The following is a 19,707-nucleotide window of genomic DNA, read 5'->3' on the forward strand; positions in this document are numbered from 1 at the left end:
TATTTTGTAATATAGTTTATTGTATATATAGGCACGGGCTGTTTTCCACAACTCGACGTCTTCATGTGCCTATTTTGCGTATAGTTTATCGTATAGTAAGCTTATTAGATGATTCTTGTTAAGATAATATCTATTGCATTAACTTTCTGACATCTGACATTCTTTTTATTATCTGCCTAATCATTCTTTTTATTATTATGGGACAATACTTGTATATAGTTATTTCTTATAAACTTCTCTTCATTGACTAAGGTCGATATGCTATTAGCATTGTTACTATTTTTTCTTAATATATGGGCCTTTCTCTACTAACTGGAAACTTGTCTATTGACAGTTGTCCGAAACCTTTTTTCTAGAAAATTAAAAATATAATGTGCTAAGTCGATAGATAGTTATAATATAAATACATATAAACAAAAAACAATTGTAATATACCCTTATTTTTCGAATTATTGGCAATTTTGTAAAAAAATGCGACAGAGGACTGTTATGTCAATGTTTATAATGAAGAAAAACACAATAATATTAATTATTAAATGTAATCAAATAAATTCTCTTCTTTATTAAATACTGTACATACAGAATTTAAATACTTATATTTATCAGGAACAAATTGCGAGCTTAGCTCTCTAAGGTAACTAAGGTACTAAGAATCAACCTTGTTTACTTATCAATGCAGACTTATTCCTCAAAAACAGGTACAGGTAGGTATTTTAAATTAAAAAATATTCGTTTTCCTTTTAGGGCAATATTTGGGTTTGGCAACTTCTTTAATACTTGGTCAAAGGACACATCAGAAACATCATTTTCATCGACTCTGAGGTTAGTGTTAGTTCGCCCTCTTCTGTGTTTATCTTATTGATTACTGCAACATAACAATATTCAGTGTTTGTTTTTATTTTTTAATTTATTTATTCTTAATGTACACCGAAATACAGACACATATAAAGAAAGATACAATACAAGATGTACAAAGGTGATCTTATCGCTAAATAGCGATTTTTTTCCAGATAACCTTTAGTGTTTCTTAATAGAAATTTAACCAAGATGTAATCACGACCGTATTTGGAACAACAATTTTCTGAAAAATCCATATGTATGATAGCGTCTTTGTCGGTAAGGTTTTGTTTGTATTTCTTGATAGAATTTTATTGACGGGTAATGTTTTTCTCGTGTTAATAATAGGCTTCCAAATCCTCACGCAGCTCTTCTATTAGTTCTCGAGGGCGAACCGTGAACGTTTTCTTTCGGTATTTGGTAACTGTTCGAGCATTCCTGGTCTTGGGGTCGTTACAAGTTTGTTTCTCGGATATCCATTTTTTAAATTCAATAGGCTTGCTGTCATCAAACTCCCTGTAGTCAGGATTATTGTCAATACAGCGTTGGCAGGTTCGTGACAAACTTAGCTCGTCATAGCGATTACATGTCTTTTAAAGCAGAGCAGTGTGACTATTGTAAGTCAAAATTCTTCGCCTGTGCAATGCTGACAGTTTCAAATCGATGTTCGCGTGCTTTATGCACAGGCACGTGTCAGGAACATTTACATTTAGTGTTATGACCTAGAAAGGACGTAGACGACAAAACGTTGTGTAGCTTATTTTAAAATGAACTTGAAACCTCTTGTATAAATTTGCGATACTATCCGATAGATATCTTTTCTGTTTTTAATCCCTTTTCTGGCTAGGCATTCTCGTTTTCCTGCGCCAAGTCTGCTGTAGTCATCATTTTCATAGAAGGTTCGTACAGTGTTTATGCAATCACATGAAATTTCGTCTTTACGAGTCCGAAGCTTGAGTACTAAAACTGCTTGACGCGCTGATTTCTGAATCGTTTTTTAAGATATAAAACTATCTTTGCTTCACCATAACTTGTACACAAGACCTCGGAAGAAGAAGAACCCTCGGATTCAGGCGTATTTTGTCGTACAAAATTGTTTGTAATTTCTTTCCAAGCTTTTTTTTTTTTGCACGATAGGTAGCACAGTGCTTTCTCCGTTCTTTAGTCACAGCTTTGTGTTCACGTCGACTCATATCCTTAATTGGTTTTCTTGTACCTTTTCCCTTCTTTCTTTCGTACTTTCGTCGTTCTTTTTCTTTCAATTGCTCTCTTTTTACAGGGTAATTTTTTAGCCGTTGATATCTTAATCTTTCTGCAATTTTGTTGTGCTCTTTTATTTCTTCTTAGTTTTAGGTTTCTTCTTTGGGGGCATTGCGGCAATACTAAAACAATCAAACATACTTTCAATATTTAAAAAAAAGTAAGGGTTTAAAAACAGGTAGTTACTAGGTACGTATTATTATATATTCCAAAATCCATAATAGTAGAAAACAAAATACCTGAATTACCGTAACAGGCTACTGTAAGAAAGAAAGAGGCTATCGGCAAGCAATAGGTTAGTTTAGACTATAAAAAATATTCATAAAATACACGGACATCAAATAAAACAGTCCTCTGTCACATTGAACATTCCTCTGTGTTATAAATTTCCAGAGGACTGTTGCCCAGAGGACTGTTATTTTTACGTAAAAAATGTCATACCACGTATCAGTTTAAATATTACTTCATAATACAGAGACAGCTATAAATTATCACACTCAGCAATTTTTTAGTTAAATAAATATAATTATAACACATAAAACACCGTAAAATAGACTTACCAGAGGAATGTTTACTCAACATTGCAGAGACGTGGCTCTCACAGAGACGCGGAGTTGTCACTGCGCTAAATGGCGGCGACTTCTTTAGCATGACGACCAAGAAAACTTCACACTGTTAACGTTCTGTTTCACGCGAAATGTAACCACAATAGTGTTTAATATTTTTGTGGCGCGATATTCAAATTGTGACAGAGGACTGTTCAAAAATGTTTGGGACAAAATTCGAACACTAGTTTTTAGTACTAAAAAATTCTCTGAAATTATAATTGTTTTTTTGTTCACATGCATTCAATATTCTTTATGTTTATAGAGTTATAAGATTTTACATTTTTAAATACAACTAATAAAAACCGAACCGAATAATACTCGATCCGGAATTAGGACATAACAGAGGACTGTTTTTAGTGGCTTTTAGAGCGAATTTATGAAATGATTATGATTATAAACTAAAGATTAAGCTTGGCTCCATAAATAACAGGTTGTATATTATGTGTTTTCATAAATAAAAACTATGCATTAATATAGTCAAAGTAAAAAAAAGTGCTTGGACAATGATTTTCCTGTTAGTAGAGAAAGGCCCATATATGTTTTTACATATTCATTTGATTTAATAAGCTATGGTATAAATGTCTAATATGATTTATATAGAAAACTGGATATATAGTATATGGGTTGTTTATCATTTTGAGTTCTGGTCACGGACATTCAGAATTGCAACATTAAACCTGGTATGTATCCCATATTACATATAACTCACTGTACTAGAAACTAGCTGTGCCCTGCAGTTTCATACACATTAATTTGAGGAATAAAATAGTCTATAGCCTTCTTTGGTAAATGGGATAACCAAAACAAAAATAATTTTTCCGTTGGAACCAGTAGTTCCTAAAATTTGTGTGTTGACACCATAGATCAAGTAAAAAAAGGTAGATAATGCACGGCCTTTGTTGTTAGTGAAGCCACAAAACTCGGCTCCTTCAAGTAAACACACGCGCTCACGCACACATATGCATCAAACTACGCTCATTTTCGTTAGTATCTCACGGGGCCTCGTACAGTAACTTTGCCTACAAAATGCCGTTCTTATGTAATTAAATGGTGCAAAAACAATACCAAAGTGAATAAAAAGTCTGAAGAAATATCGTTTCATACGTAAGTACACACAAAACTTTATATTTCTTGTTATTCCAAAATAATATTGAGGTTATTCGGAACTTTTAATTTCGATGTCCCGAAATGACGTACCGAGGGAATGTTACCAGTAATTTTTATTTTCATTAGCCCAAAATGCGGGTAAGTAAATTGTAGGCAATCATAGAAAAATAATTAAGTAGAAAGTGGACAACATTTTTTTTTATCGTGTGATTTTTATGTTTTTCCTAAATTGAAGTAAAGTTAAATATGAATTTTTTAACTCCTTTGTTTCAGTTTAAATTTGTGAATTAACTACTCATATTTTACTACTAAATATCATGGTTTTAGGTTTCCAACGAATATTTTAATAGGAGATGAATGGGTAGCTGCTTTACGACTGAGCCGAAATGAACTACAACAACAGCCACCCTCATCTAGTTGGTTTGTTCAAACCATTTTGATAAAGCTGACATGTACGGTACAAAACGTGGACTTCGCAGAGTACCATCAAGTACATACTGCTACTTACTACTACGTATTTTAATGTTATATTTTTTGTTCTAGGACCTACCGGATGAGTCTAAATCAGTCGTTAACCAAGATTCAATCTTTGATACACCTAGAAAACATAAACTAAGAGAAAAGTTAAAAAAAAAACAGGAACTTAATTTAAAAAAAAATGTAAAAATAAAATCAATTTATTACAGCAAAGAGTTAGACGTCTTTAAAGCAGGAACTTGCCCCTCAGAGGAATCATCAATTACTTAAAAACGCAAGTTTTCATTGACACAGATTTATATAATTAAATAAATCAAAACACGGCTACAATAGATTTATGTAACAATTTGAATCGAAAAAAGGAGTAAATATATTTAAAACTATAAACAGGTTTTTATTTCCACATACCCATTGTACCTATATTAAATTAATTGTTTAATAAAAATTTTAGGGACTTTTTTTAAAAAGTGTCAACACTTCACTCACTCACACATCTTTAAAAAAGTGGCTTCACTTTTCTGTTCTAGGTGCGTTATCTATTTTTTTTTTACTTTATCTATGGTTGACACAAACCAAAAAACAATCTTTTCAGCGTTATAATATTAGGTAGTATAGATGGTGAAAGGTTACAAATTTTTCTAAATGACTATACTTTTTCAATACGACTGCTTGCTTAAATTGTAATAATCACAAGAATATTAATGTAATTATAAATCAGTTATCAATTAATATTTATGTGTGGAGAGTAATAAATTATAGACAATAGAAGGTAGCATATTGGCAACATAAGCCATGCAAAGAATTTTAATCACATTATAATTACTAATATGCAAAATATTCTATCACCTACCTGTTACCTACAAATCTATAATGATAATTTAAATTGTAAATAATTTTAGTTTTATCAGCCTGATAAAAAAAAAAAAAAACGTGTTTTGTAACACATGTAAGCTTGTTTTGGCTAGCTGATGGTCACAAAAAAGGGTATTAATCAAGGAGAAAAAATTGCAGTAAAAAAATTTTGGATGACATAATGTCCATGGTACACTAAAACACAATATTACTATATGTTAGTACATATTGTTTACATATTTTGTTTGTTTCGTTTTCACTCATTAATATTATGAAATAATATTAGTCACATCAATCAGATTAAATAGCACAATTGTTTTGTGTTAGTTTATTTCTTAAGAGAGAATATAAGCTTTTATAGCTCTAATTTTTTATAAATGTCATGAACATATATAATATTAGGGTTTCGTTATCAGATTACTATTTTTTTTATTTGTATATATTTTGTCCATCAGAAAATAAGAAAGGTCTGGCAGCCTGGGATCTTACGCTATATGATAAAATCGGATGAGTTTTGTATACACTCTATCATATTCTCCTGTCAACAAGCATTTAACGAAATCGTGATAGGCAGTTATTACTCTAATCTTAGTACGACATATATAGTCTTATCTAAAGTAAAGGATCAGAATACTATTTTAAAAACAAACCGTTAATATTCTCTGTGTTGCCATAACAAATATTCATATAAAACTCAAGTTATAGATTTCTTTCTATTGCAAAAACGGATTATGTTTATAACGTCATCATATATAAATGAAATTATTGTAATTGCGTTTCTTATCTCGTCGGATTAGTCACAGGCGTTGCGTCATGCGTTACGCTTGCAAGGTTTCGAACACATGATGCCTGTAAGCAATACCTGAACTCTTCGATTTTAGGCCGGGAATGTAACATTATACAGTCTTGTTCTATACTCGAAATTATAACTCGGAATTATTCGAGAATTTTCTTATTGTGAATTAACGAAACAAATTCTCAATTTAAAATTTTTAGAGATGTTATTATAAATATTGGATCTTTTTTTAAATGTTGTTCAAAGGCATACTCAATCGCAAACTTTTTAATCTTCGAATAGGCGCTTCGAATGTTCTTTATTCTAATTTGTATTAGTTTGTAAGTTTCAGAGAATTTTATTATACGTATAACAAAATTTCAAATAAATAAACGTTATACCGAGTGAATGAGCTCTGAATTTCGTGTCACTTAATAATCACGGTTTCTGAAATAAATTACGCAAAAAAAAAAAAAATGCAACAAACATCTGTGTCCATTAAAAAGCATTTTTTATAAACAGGGTTCAAACCAGCAAACGTATGTACAGCCAGATGTTGAATCACTGCGTCAAGTCACCATTATTATATATTAAGTGAACCATAGTTATTTAAATATTGTCGTAAAATTAGCTGAGATGCTAATATTAATATTCTATAAATAACACGTTTTTTAATGATAAAAAAAAATCCCGCATTGGATGACTTGATACGACCGCGATAGCGCGCTTAGCGTTTCCAATCTTTCTTTGCCAATATAATAAAGCGCTAAAATATATTTTTTAAATTGAAAGACTAGGCTATAAAATGTCACACTCGAATCATACTCCATTCTAGACACAATGATTCATAGGAGCAGTAACACATATTTCAGTTAAATACGTCTAAAATTAACCTACATGTGTAACCTAAACGTGGTGCCCATGAGGGACTTTTATTATTTAATAAGTAGATGTATAATATAACCTTTAACCACGTAACATCGTTACGGAACATTAAACGTAATTTCAATGCGAATTTCCACGGTTTTGTACGTACGATAAAAATGTACAATTAAATAGACTCATCGTTCGTACACAATGGTGTTCGCAATCAAGTGTGGAATGTACGTGCCAAAAGTGTCTCCGGTCGGTAGTTGGGTTGAATTAAATACAATACGTTATGTGAATTATCGTCGTCCATTTATAAATCTTATCTATTATAAAAAACTACAAGAAAAAATGATTATGAGCTCATATCTCAGTCGAGACAAACCGATGTGAGATTTTTATTTATACTTGGCCTATTTATTAAATAATACGATTGGGGAAGGTCAGGCTATAATAATTATTTAGTTGTGCAATGGTAGCGCTAACGTCACTACGAGCTAATTCGTAAGAGAAGTATATAGAGACGTCACAGATATCCTCCTTGACGTGTCCGTCAATAGTGAATCTATACAGCCAGTCTTCTAGAATGCGAGCGCAGTTGATAAGAGAAACCCGATTTTGTTTTGAAAACTATAAAAGAGCTGGCAGTATAATATATAGAGACGCTTATATTAGATAGAATTAAAGTCAGTATCTAAAACGGTAAGAACAAGAGTAAATCGACGTTAGTTTTATTACTTCAAGACAGACTTTCGCTTTCATATCATATTTTAATTGACAAGAATGAAATTAAATTATGAGGTTTCACCTTATGTTTTGGTGTTTTTCTCGATTACAGAGCTGAAACTCCCTTCAAAGTACTTTATACTCTTCAAAGTGTATGTACTGCATGAATATGAACACATTTTATCTGTTGAAAAAGCAAGTGACAGGACAGCAAAAAAGGAAAGTTGTTTTTTCCGTTTCTAACACTATTTATTATACATTTCTCAATGTTGCACTTAATCTACTGCTCTAATAATTGCTACAGTTCTACTAATGTTACCTTTGAATTCAATTCTTGTACCTTTACGGCGGGTACGGCGGTTTCGGGGGCAATAAACCGATCTAGCTAGGATTCATTTTTATAAAATTTCATTTTGTCCGTGTTTTCGGCCAGTGAAAAACTGCTACAATATTATTAGAATACGAATGTAAATTTCGTCATTAATTCAATCAATCAATCAATCAATCATTACAGCCTATACAGTCCACTGCTGGACATAGGCCTCCACAAGTTTACGCCAAAAATAACGTGAACTCATGTGTTTTGCCCATAGTCACCACGCTGGGCAGGCGGGTTGGTGACCGCAGTACTGGCTTTGTCGCACCGAAGACGCTGCTGCCCGTCTTCAGCCTGTGTATTTCAAAGCCAGCAGTTGGATGGTTATCCCGCCATCGGTCGGCTTCTTAAGTTCCAAGGTGGTTGTGGAACCTTGTTATTCGTCATTAATTACAAAGTTATAATAGCTCAGGTTGGAAACGAGAATACACCGGTTCATGCCCACATGTCTCCAAATCAATTATTTTTTCCCTTTTTAGAACATAGAAACATGACTTACTAAAAAAAAATACCGGCCAATTTCAAATCGGATTCGCTCACCGAGGATTTCGTACAAAAATTATTAAAAATATTTATTTTGATGTAACGAAAAAATTTTTATGCTTTTCGCAATTTTTCCTTTATCTATGCTATAAGAGTCTGAGTTCACGGGGAGTATCCGATAGGTTTTGATTCCCTTGCGAGAGTCGAAAATTGCAGCATAAACGGCTGTATCTTTTGATTGCGTTGGCTTAGAAGTTTGATTTATCACTGCTCTAAAGGACAGTATATTTGATATGAATTTCAGCTGATACCTCCAGGCGTTCTTGAGAAAAAGGGTCTTTACAGACAGACGGATAACAAAGTGATCCTATAAGGGTTCCGTTTTTTCGTTTTGAGGTAAGGAACCCTAAAAAAAATATCGAGCTAAGCTTGGTCACCCAGGTACTGACAATAAAGTTACCATCTTCTAATGTAACATTGTGTAATGTATTCTTAATTGACTTATCTATTAGAATTATTATGTGTTGTAGTAATATTAAATTGATAAATTAATTAAAAAACAAAATGTTACTTGATAATTCAATTTTCGAGATCAAAGGTTCTTTCAGTAAGAGGAATGAGCGTGTTCTCAAGGATAAAAAAACATTGTGAGAAATATGTGCTATTGGCTATTTGTAACTTGCTCGGCTACCTGCATTTCGTTAAACGTAAATAAAGCAGCTGATTTGAAGATATAATTGCGTAAGATGACGGTTACTTATTGAAATAATTGTTGTTTTTAAAACTATAGCTGATCCTGCGTATTAATTTTCGTTGCTTATAATAATAATAATAAAAATATGATTTCATTTTCAAATCACGTGGCGTTTACAAAATTCGTTGTTTCTTAAATTAAAAGTCTTACAATCATCATCGTCGGCACAACATGTTTTCATCTTCCATTCCTCTCTATTATTCGTCACTTCAGCGCTTACTCCTTTCTTTCTCATATCCTCAGTTACACAATTCATCCATCGCTTATTTGGTCTGCCGATCGCTCTTCGTCTTTCGACATTCATCCCTAACATTCTTTTACCAACATAGCGTTCATCCCTCCTCATTACACGACCATACCACGCTAATCTATTGCTCCTCATTTTTTAAACTCCTAACTATTAAAAGTTTTACAATAAATGAAGATATGTTTTTCCCTTTCTTAGATAACCGAGTTACTAATATATAAAATTGAGAAGAATAATTAAAATTCAGTCCACTAGTTTAGCCGTAATGCGCGTACAATTGCCACTAACATACAGATTTATTATTTTAAAAGTTTGATTTTACTTTTACTTGTGTTACATGTCTTTTTGTTCATATGATGAAGTTTTAAATAAAAGATTGGTAAAAAAACGTGATTTGAAAACATATTATTGAATAGTAAATGTTGATGTTATGATGATAACCCATAAGCTGAAAGCTATTTTTTTCCTCAAATTAACGCGACTGAAACAGCTACATTTTAAATACAAATATTTTTTTCTACTTTGAATTAGTATAGCCTGGCCAGAAATTTTTAAACAACCGTTTCGCGGTATATATACTAAAATATAAAATAAATTTCATCCGGAAATTGACACACAGATGTGATAATAATTTTGAGATTTCCAATAACTTTTTATTAAAGGATAATAAAATGAAAAGTAATGTATTATATGGATAAGATATAAAATGAAATATAATGTATATTATGTATTACATATTTAAAATGGAATGAATAAAATATAAAATTTAAATTATTGATAAAAAAAATCCTTTTTGTAAAAGTATCAAAATATGAAATGAGGTTTAATATTATCTTAATATAAAAAACAAGTGTGCTTTAGACCACACTACTGAAGTAAAATTTCTTCACAATAGGCCTACACTGTCTTAGTATCTGAAACGTAACTGGCTATGAGAGAAAGAGGGAAAGAATGTGTCCTGGAACCTCACTCTCTTGCTCCGCTCGCCTCTCCCGATCACATTTTTCGTAACGCTCTCGTCACGCATTCACCAGCTTACTCCCCAAGACAAGCATAAAAAAGTTTTACTTCATTCAAAGTTCGTATATGTGTGAATACACATCTTTCTTAAAACCACTGTCATAAACTAGCGTGCCAGTTGTAAAAGTAGATCGCGTTAAATGATTAGGTGAAGTTTAATGGCTCCACTACACGATGGCGTAGTAATGGAAAACTGCAGCGGTCGTATATAGTGACGTGATATATCGGTCGATTTTGGTTCGCTATCAACACTTGGCACGTTAAACGTACATTGTTACAATAAGGATAGCTGGTTTGAATATAATGTCGTCGAACTGTTTTAGGTGGTGTAAAGAATAACGATAAAAAGAAAAAAGTTTTCCCATATAATGATTATACACACTTAACGAAAGAATTTTTTTTTTCAAACGATACAATAATTCATGGTAGCATAATTAAATCAATTTATAAAGGAGCACTTTTAAACATTTTTTTTAATTATTATAATTGTAGTATGTTATGTACAAATTATTATTAAATATCTTAAGTTTTTTTTAATGTTTTATATATGTCACGTGCAAATATTATTTACGATTTGCGTTGGTTGTGAACAGAATTGTAAACCATTAAATATTTTGTTGAAAGTCTATATAAAGGGAAATAGATACATAATATATAATATTTATTTTAGGAATATTTATTTTTGGTAGAAAGATTAAAATATTAGTGACCGAAGACGGTAAAATACGTTTAGGCGCAATGCAGTAGCGCTCGCAAAATCGAAACTGCATTCGTTAAAAGTTTAACATAGCTATCGATCGGAATATTAAACTACTTAGACATTTGTGTATCGAACACTGTTTCATATTATATTATAAATTGTGTATTTTAAAATAAAAATTATTATTATATAAAAAACTATGCAATACAAATATTTGATCTACATATAATATATTCGAATTTTGAATAATTAATTCTTAAAGTGCGTTATGAAAGCCATATTAGTGGGAATATTTATTGTATAAAATATCACTAGCTTTATATTCGGATCGAAATTGCATACGAAGATTTTCGTACCACGATATACCTTATATTAAAAAAGCGTACTTTTATGATCTTAGTAAAAAGTCTTAAAATATGTTTTTCAATAAAAATTTAGGGTTTTGCCTGTGCTGAATTCTCGAATGTTCAAAACAGTATTAAGAATGTATTCTTTTTTTCCTCGACCAAGGCCACAGTTGCTATTAATTCTCGTTTCAAGAATCCAGAAACCCTAATTGATACCCTGACAAGAAGCCCTCCCTTTATTTCGTTATGGCTCCAAGGTATGATAGGAAAATTATTTTATTCTGATTTGACTACCAAAAGTGTGTGGCATATTGAAAAATCATTTAATTCAACAAGTTCAAATGTCACACATACTTTATGTTGTTTGTTATTGTATTTCTAAGCAATCCGAGTGAATTGGTGACGTAGATTCATAATCCTATAAGGATTCCTTTTAAACATTGTGGAAAGACTAAACACACTAAATATTCTCGAGATTGTAGCCTTTTTGTAATCAAACTAAAAAATGTAGCACATCTAATATAGACTGTTCTTTCCCCTTCATTTTTAGCCATGAATTCTAAGAAACGCCTAATTTATTCCGGTGGTTAGTAGAAGACGAAAATATGGGCTTTGTAATTCGTACGATTTCTTGGAATCTCGCTAACCTGAACTATGATATTATCTGCACTAAATATTTAAAAATATGCCTCATAATATGCAGAATGCACTTTCTCAAAATATTGCGCAAATTGTAATCGGATTATTATTGATGATCTTATTTCAAGTCTAAAATTTCCCTGTATCTTCAAATACGCCTTCTCAACAGTTTGATTAATGTACTTAAAAATTCCTTGTCTGTTTTCAAAATAATGGACGTGGTATAAAACTAATATTTCAAGAAACTGTTCGTTAAGATCGAAACAACAAAATTCTTTAGAAGTTTTTTGATGACTTTGCAAAACATTCATTCGATATACATACGAATGTTGAAAGGAACAAGAATACGCATAATTTTAAACAACTTGGATACACGCAAACACGACAAGGTGTACAATTTAGGCGACCATGGTTGTTTGTATGCTTCACGATACCAACTGATATTATTCTAATAATTATCGATTCATTTGAGTATTAAAAACCTATCGTCCCGTAAATTATAAATGTGTTGATTAAAGTACAATGTTTTTATTATAGTAAATCTAATAAAAAGAACACGTCTCTTCGGCAAAAATTCGACGGATATTCTTGGAAACATAGTAAGACTCGAAAATAAACCGTACTGCTAGAAATAAAATTGTAGCAGATAATGCCATATTATAAGGTAAATAAAAAAGAAATATGTTAAATCGTGACCATGAAGACGATAATCGAACCAAGAACAGAAGTCATTATTTGTATGATTATTGCAAGAACATGCGTAATTTTTAATACGACAGTGTTACATTAATCTCGTACTCTGTCATTACGTACGTGTATATTATACGGGAGTATACAGTATACATAGATAATGACCCGTCCGTATGATTTCATAGCTTGTCATTTTATAATAATTTTCTATTTGTTAAAAAATGATTCACGTTGAATGGAATTTATTTATTTTGTATGCATAACAGTTGGAATTGATGAAGTAACATGATGTTAATAAACCGGTTTGGTATCTATTTCGCCTGATCCAAATACATAATGACACAAGATCGATCGAGTCATTAAACTTTTTACTAATTTACGTATCAATTTTCTATTAATGACATAAGTGTCGATGTTACTATCTGTTTTTATATTAGCATATGTTTGTAACATGGTTATATATTTTCGTTGTTTGAGGCTTCATACGACCGCTCTTAGTTTAGTTAGACAAAAAGTCCTATTGTTAATAATTGTCCACTTGTCTTCTTGACAAGTTAATGTTTATTAAATTAAATAACACTGCTCTTGAACATAACACATGTTGCGGTGAGTAAAGTGGCTAGAGCTTTTGGGGAGAATCGGGTGCACATGGGGGGTAGGGTCTGCACTGCGCCTGCTCTCACTCTGGTGTTGTAGGCGTCTCGGCTTACCATCACGTGGGCTGTACGTTTGTTTGCCGTACTAGTTGTATAGAAAAATAAAATCAAAACTATTACTAAAACAATCTTGAAACCTAAAAAAAATTATTTTCATAAATATTATTCAGGTTATTTTAGTAGTTTACTTGTGAAATGAATTTTTGCTGTAATTTTGCTATCATTAATGAATCGTGGAGATGCGTCAAAACCAGTTCGATTTTGGACACGCTGAATTTGAATTACACCAATTATTAAGACAGGAAAGAGGTCGTTTAAACGAAGAACAAAGGATCTCTTTCCTTCAAACGAAACAGGTCGATTTATTTAATAAATATAAGATTTTATAATTCGTATAACGTTATAACCTATTTGGTAACTTTAGTTGGCGGTTTTCTAATTAAAACCGTTTTTAATAATTGTTCTTAAAGTTTCCGGCCTATCGATATTACTGATATTAAATCGATGTATGTATACTTAAAATATCAATAAAATAAAATAATGGATCCACGTTAAAGTATTTTCTATAATTGTTAGCAATTATGTAACATAAAAAAATGTATTCTAATAATATTTCTCTTTTTTAATAATGTAAGGTACTAAATAGTAAAGTTATTTAGTTTATAATGTACACTTTGTAAGACCAATAATATTTTATCAGTTTAGTAAAAATAATAAAATGTACATTTAGAATTTTATTACAAAAAGTAATAAAATTGTAACTTAGCAAAATGAAAAGGCGCTTTTATCATTCATAGTGATTTCTTATAGACAACTGTCAATTGACGAAAACGACTAAAATACTAGAAAGTTGTGTATGAAAAATAATATTTAAACGATGACAAACTACTTCGTGCGCGTCCATATCTGCACCTTCCGAGTGAAATGTCTCTTTGTTTCGTAATTAATGAATCATCACGTAGTATCTTATTTGCTAATACTATATCTATGATTACTAGATATTGAGATTAGATATTTTTTTTCGTCGACATGAACATATTGTTTTTAACTTATTATTGACTAAAGATGTTAAAACTGCGTAACGGTTTTGCTGTAACTTTATTGTTTTAGAATAATATCACCATATCTAGATGGTGTGTCAAGATGAAACGTGCATTCGATTTGAAGTTAGACCTCCAGGACTACAAATATGTAAAGATTTTTGGTCTTCACAATCACAAACATAGAAAAACATAGACAGAGAAAAAAATCTAAAAACACCAAATTTTAGCGTCTGCTGTCAAAAATAAACTGCTATTCATTTTGCCTAAATATTTTGGCCTTTAACATTTTTATGCATATTGCATATATAGAAGATAGAAGAGGTTATTAGGGCACAATTATGACAATTAGCAGAACCTATGATTCTGGAACAAAGAATGCTCTGATTTCATGGCAACGACATTGAATAGCTATTAACCCTTTAGTTATACTTATATACTGTATGCTAACGATACTAATATTGTAATTAAAGCATTTTCAATATATTTATTGTAGGTAATGTTTTGATTACATTAAATGGAACTAATTATAGTAATGTTTTAATCTGCCTCATATAATTTGGTTAAGGCGGGCACAGCAGGAAATCAGCTCAAAATTTGGACCAGTCGCCAGAGGTAATGGGGTGACTCTTAGTCGGCGATGCATTTGTATTCTATTGGTGTAGCTATTATATAATACAACTATAGCTGTGTCCGCAACTTCGTCCGCGTGAAATTTAACAAAAAAGCAATTTTTCAGTTCGCAGAGTTATAAATTAAATACATTTTTCAAATAAAAGTAGCCTAAGTTACTCCTTCTTACATCAGCTATCTGCCAGTGAAAGTCCCGTCAAAATTGGTCCAGCCGTTTCTGAGATTAGCCGAAACAGACAGACAAACTGACAAAAATTGTAAAAAAAATATATGTTATTTTGTAATATGGACCGTGTATAGATCTATATGCTTTAAAATCGGTTATTTTAGTCTTGCAAACAGACACTCCAATATTTTATTTATTTGTATAGATACCGCCAATATTTTATTTATTTGTATTTCAATATTTTATTTATTTGTATCCCAATATTTTATTTATTTGTATAGACGCCACGTTGGCGCAACGGTTACAGCCATGGATTGTATCTGCTGGCGGTTGCGGGTTCGATCCCCGCACATGACAAACATTTGTATTGGCCATACAGGTGTTTGCCGTGGTCTGGGTGTTTGTGCAGTCCTTGTGGGTCTCCCCACCGTGCCTCGTAGAGCACGTTAAGCCGTCGGTCATGGTTGTTATCATGAACACCTGATAGCGATCGTTACTCATAGTAGGGAATATATCCGCCAACCCGCATTGCGCTTCTCCTACATGGGGAAAGAGGCCTATGCCCAGTAGTGGGATATTACAGGCTGAAGGGGTATAAATAATAATTCCTCATATGGAACAATATCTACACAAAGGTATAATAATCTAAACAAAATAACTTGAGTTGAGTGATTGAGAACACCCCATAGGCCCATGCCCATTAAAGAATAAATAATTCAATTGTGCCGACCGAGTAGTAAATTTGCATATGGTAAGTAACAATGATGTTCCAGATTGATCTTCTCATTTTTGAGTTAAAAAAAACCAGTAGTTTGATGTAAACAATCTTTACGTAAGTCCTAATTTAGTCCATTCACGTTTGTTAAATATATAAACGTGGTTTAGTCTATTCAAAAAATCCTCATATATTTTTCCTCTATTTAAGAAATCGTGAGTACGTTACGGTTTTTTTTTGAATCTGCATCATTCAGACTAAAAAAGCTAAAATTATTATTTCAATGTCAGAAACGATTGATGAATTTCCAGCTGTCTTGCAATCTATACAAATAAAATTGGAGTGTCTGTTTGTAATATTAAAATAACCGATTTTTACTAAATGCATATAGATCTATACGCGGTCCATATTAAAAAATAACATTTTTTTTACAATTTTTGTCTGTCTGTCCGTTTATTCCGGCTAATCTTTGAAACGGCTGGACCGACTTTGACGAGACTTTTATGCTGATGATAGCTGATGTAATAAGGAGTAACGTTGGCTACTTTTGTTTTAGAAATTTATTTATTTTGTAACTCTGCGAACTGAACAATATTCTTTTAATTTCACGCGGACGCAGTCGCGGGTACAGTTAGTTATCTGTATAAGTACATGTGTAGATATAACTTAATTGCAAAAGTGACACGGTTCAGGTAAACACAAAGACTTCATTTGCGACAAGTAGTTATGATAAAATACAGGTAAAACAATCTTATCAACTGTTTCAACGATTTCCTGTTTTCAACAACTGCCGATGTAAGTTTTATAACATAATAAGGTGTCTAACATAATTATACACATGAAAAATCTATACAATAAAATACAATGCAACAAGTTATAATACTCATAAATATTTCAATAATTTTGTTAACTGAGTAATTAACTGTTTAGAGGATAATGTAATATAAACGGAATTTTTGAAAATTTTATTTGAATGTCAATCACAATAAAGAATTTTTTTTTCTCTTCTCAATAACAATGAAAACTTTATTTTTAAGCGACTTAAAAAAAGTAGGAAGTTCAATTAGACTGTATTTTTTTAATAATATTAAAGGAACCTTCGCGAAGCCAGGGTAAGCTTTAGTGGTTTACAATTAGCTATTTATTTATTTTTTTCTAATACGTCTTTTTTTCTTTTGCCCTTATCATTTTTCTTCTTTGTCTTTATTGATTTTCTTTACTTTTTTTAACCAACTTCAAAAAAAGGAGGAGGTTACTCAATTCGACCGTATATATATATATATATATATATATATATATATATATATATATATATATATATATATATATATATATATATATATATGGGCATTTCTCTGTAAGCTCGTACAGCTCCCATACAAATGCTGTCCTGGCAATTTTTTTTGCTATTTGATAAAAAACCGTGTCACATTTCGAAGAAAATTAACTATTATTTTAGTTAGATAAGGAGGCCCACTGAATTTATACGTATTTTCCGAGAAATTAGCAATTTTCCAAAAAATCATGACAGGGGACTGTTTGAGGCATCAGGGTACTGTTTTGAATGTGAAAAGGGGCTGTTAAGTGAGAGAGGATTGTCGTACTTAAAAAAATCATTTACTATTAGTCAAATATTTATTGTTTGTATGACATATTTTCGCATCAATAATCAAAAAAGTTTTTTTATAATAAAATAATACAAAATATAACTTTCTTTAAACATTTATATCAAAAATTTAGCCCTAAGTACTAGAAACATTTTGTGCTCACTGAGATCAATATAAAGTCTTATTATTATAATACTATTTATTAAATGAAATATTTACTATTATTAATGTAATTATTTAAATTTAAACATTCATCCACTGAGATCAACAAAGTCTTAATAATATCAATCATTAAATGCTTTATGCAATATTCATCAAAATACATACTATTATTAATATAATGATTAGAAAAGTCTTTTCTCTCAAATATATGATATTTCAACTGATACCTCCAATCAAATCCTAAGGATTTTTCGAAATCAAATATGGCACATAAAAAGTTTAATCAAAATGAACTTAACATTTAAAAAAGTTAGCGCTCGAAAACGTTTATTTGAGTAGGAAACTGATAAAATATTCTATTTCCCTTCAAAATCAAGTTAGGATTATCATTGATTCTATAGATCTGCACTTTTTGGTTACAAATCTTGAGGAAAGTAACACGTAACTACGTACTTCATCGTCATTAATCTCATTAATTACGGCAGCATAACGATATTCTACATTTTTAGCTGGATATTTTACAAGGGCGTAATATCCAGTATTGTTACATAAATTCCGAATCCTTTTATGACTATGAGGTATTTTACATCGTTTAGCTACAGGTACATCTAAACCATTGAGATTAGATTTTTTCCAGGTCTAGACATCAACTTCATTTCTTTAGGTATCGAGTGACTTTACTTCTTCACAAGCCAGTAACAACTTTCTTAAAAATTTGTCTCTCTTTTGTACGTTTCAATGTGGAATAATTTTCTTTCAACTGCTTACTAATGACGTCGCCAACAATGCTTTCTTGACTACTTCTTTTCTTTGATCACGCTCCTCTAACATTTTCAATAATCGCTAATCTTCTTTTGTACTTCTCAAGTTTTTTCTCTAAGCGTGCGATATTTTCATTTCTTTCTCTGTTAAACTTCATTCGTCGCTTTGTAAATACTTTTTTTCTTTGATTTAAACTAGTACTGGAGACTACTGGGCTCTGAGCTGGAGATATTTGATCTTGAACTGGAGTAGCTGGTCTTGTAGAAGAGTATCTGGTGTTGTAGAAGAGTATCTGCTTCAGGATCGGCGTTTTTTCTCGTATAAAGTTATTAGTGACGCTTTTCAGTCTTAGTCTTTTGGCTCGGTATACAGTACAATGTTTTTTCCACTTCTTTAAGGCAGCTCTGTGGTCACGAGGTGTTATGTCCTTTACTAATTTTCGCAACCCTTTTTCTTCCTTCTTTTGCTACTTCAACTTCTCCTTTTTTCTCATTTGTTCTCTCTTTTCAGGGTATTTTTTTTATTTCGTATCGTAGTCGCTCTGCTTATCTCTTTTTCTGTAGTAATTCCTCTCGGGATAACTTTTTCTTTTTAGAAACCATAGTGTATGTGTTTTCGATAGACCTGTGTAAAATAATATAACTTTATAAAGGAAAATAATGCGAAGCAATGATACTTTGATGATTCTCACATTAAAAAAATATACTAGTGGATAATTTAACACAAACAATACATAGAAATAATAACCAATACGCAAAATACACAGTCCCCTGTTGTGTAAAAAGTCCCCTGCTGCATCTTCAGACAGAGGACTGTTGCCAGGGGACTGTGTATTAAGGTTAGATTTGACAATATTTACAAAACTGATGTAAAATAGTTTTCTAAGAATCTACTGATCAATTTAGACATAGATAATAAAACAATGAACGATAAAGCAATAATTAAAGTAATTAACATACAAATCATATTACTTACCAGAGGACTGTGTGTGGTAGCGGATCAAACGCGAGTTCACACCACAAATGCCACTGACACTAAACAAAATGAGGTTTTGTCGCCGCATTCGGCAAGGCGTCCAACTTAACAATAATTGCCTTTCGTTTATCTCTAAAAAATGTTTGTAAATATTGATTTTTTAATTATGGATTTAAATTTTTGGCAGGGGACTGTTTAAAAATTCTGGGGACAAAGTTTACAGGTG

At 31.4% G+C, this 19,707-nt stretch overlaps 1 protein-coding gene and 1 long non-coding RNA gene across 2 annotated transcripts in view; one reads left to right on the forward strand and one right to left on the reverse strand.

Moving 5' to 3' along the window:
* The window catches only part of LOC123653411 (guanine nucleotide-binding protein subunit alpha homolog), a 36,330-nt gene that overhangs the window by 1,272 nt on the left and 15,351 nt on the right, over positions 1-19,707 (forward strand). The window lies entirely within an intron of this gene.
* On the reverse strand, positions 2,108-2,810 carry LOC123653412. Its single transcript, XR_006743092.1, has 2 exons — positions 2,658-2,810; positions 2,108-2,219 (listed from the first exon to the last, which is right to left on the reverse strand). It is a non-coding gene; the product is annotated as an uncharacterized LOC123653412 (long non-coding RNA).

The sequence above is a fragment of the Melitaea cinxia genome, chromosome 5, assembly GCF_905220565.1.
Source record: "Melitaea cinxia chromosome 5, ilMelCinx1.1, whole genome shotgun sequence".
Classification (NCBI taxonomy): domain Eukaryota; kingdom Metazoa; phylum Arthropoda; class Insecta; order Lepidoptera; family Nymphalidae; genus Melitaea; species Melitaea cinxia.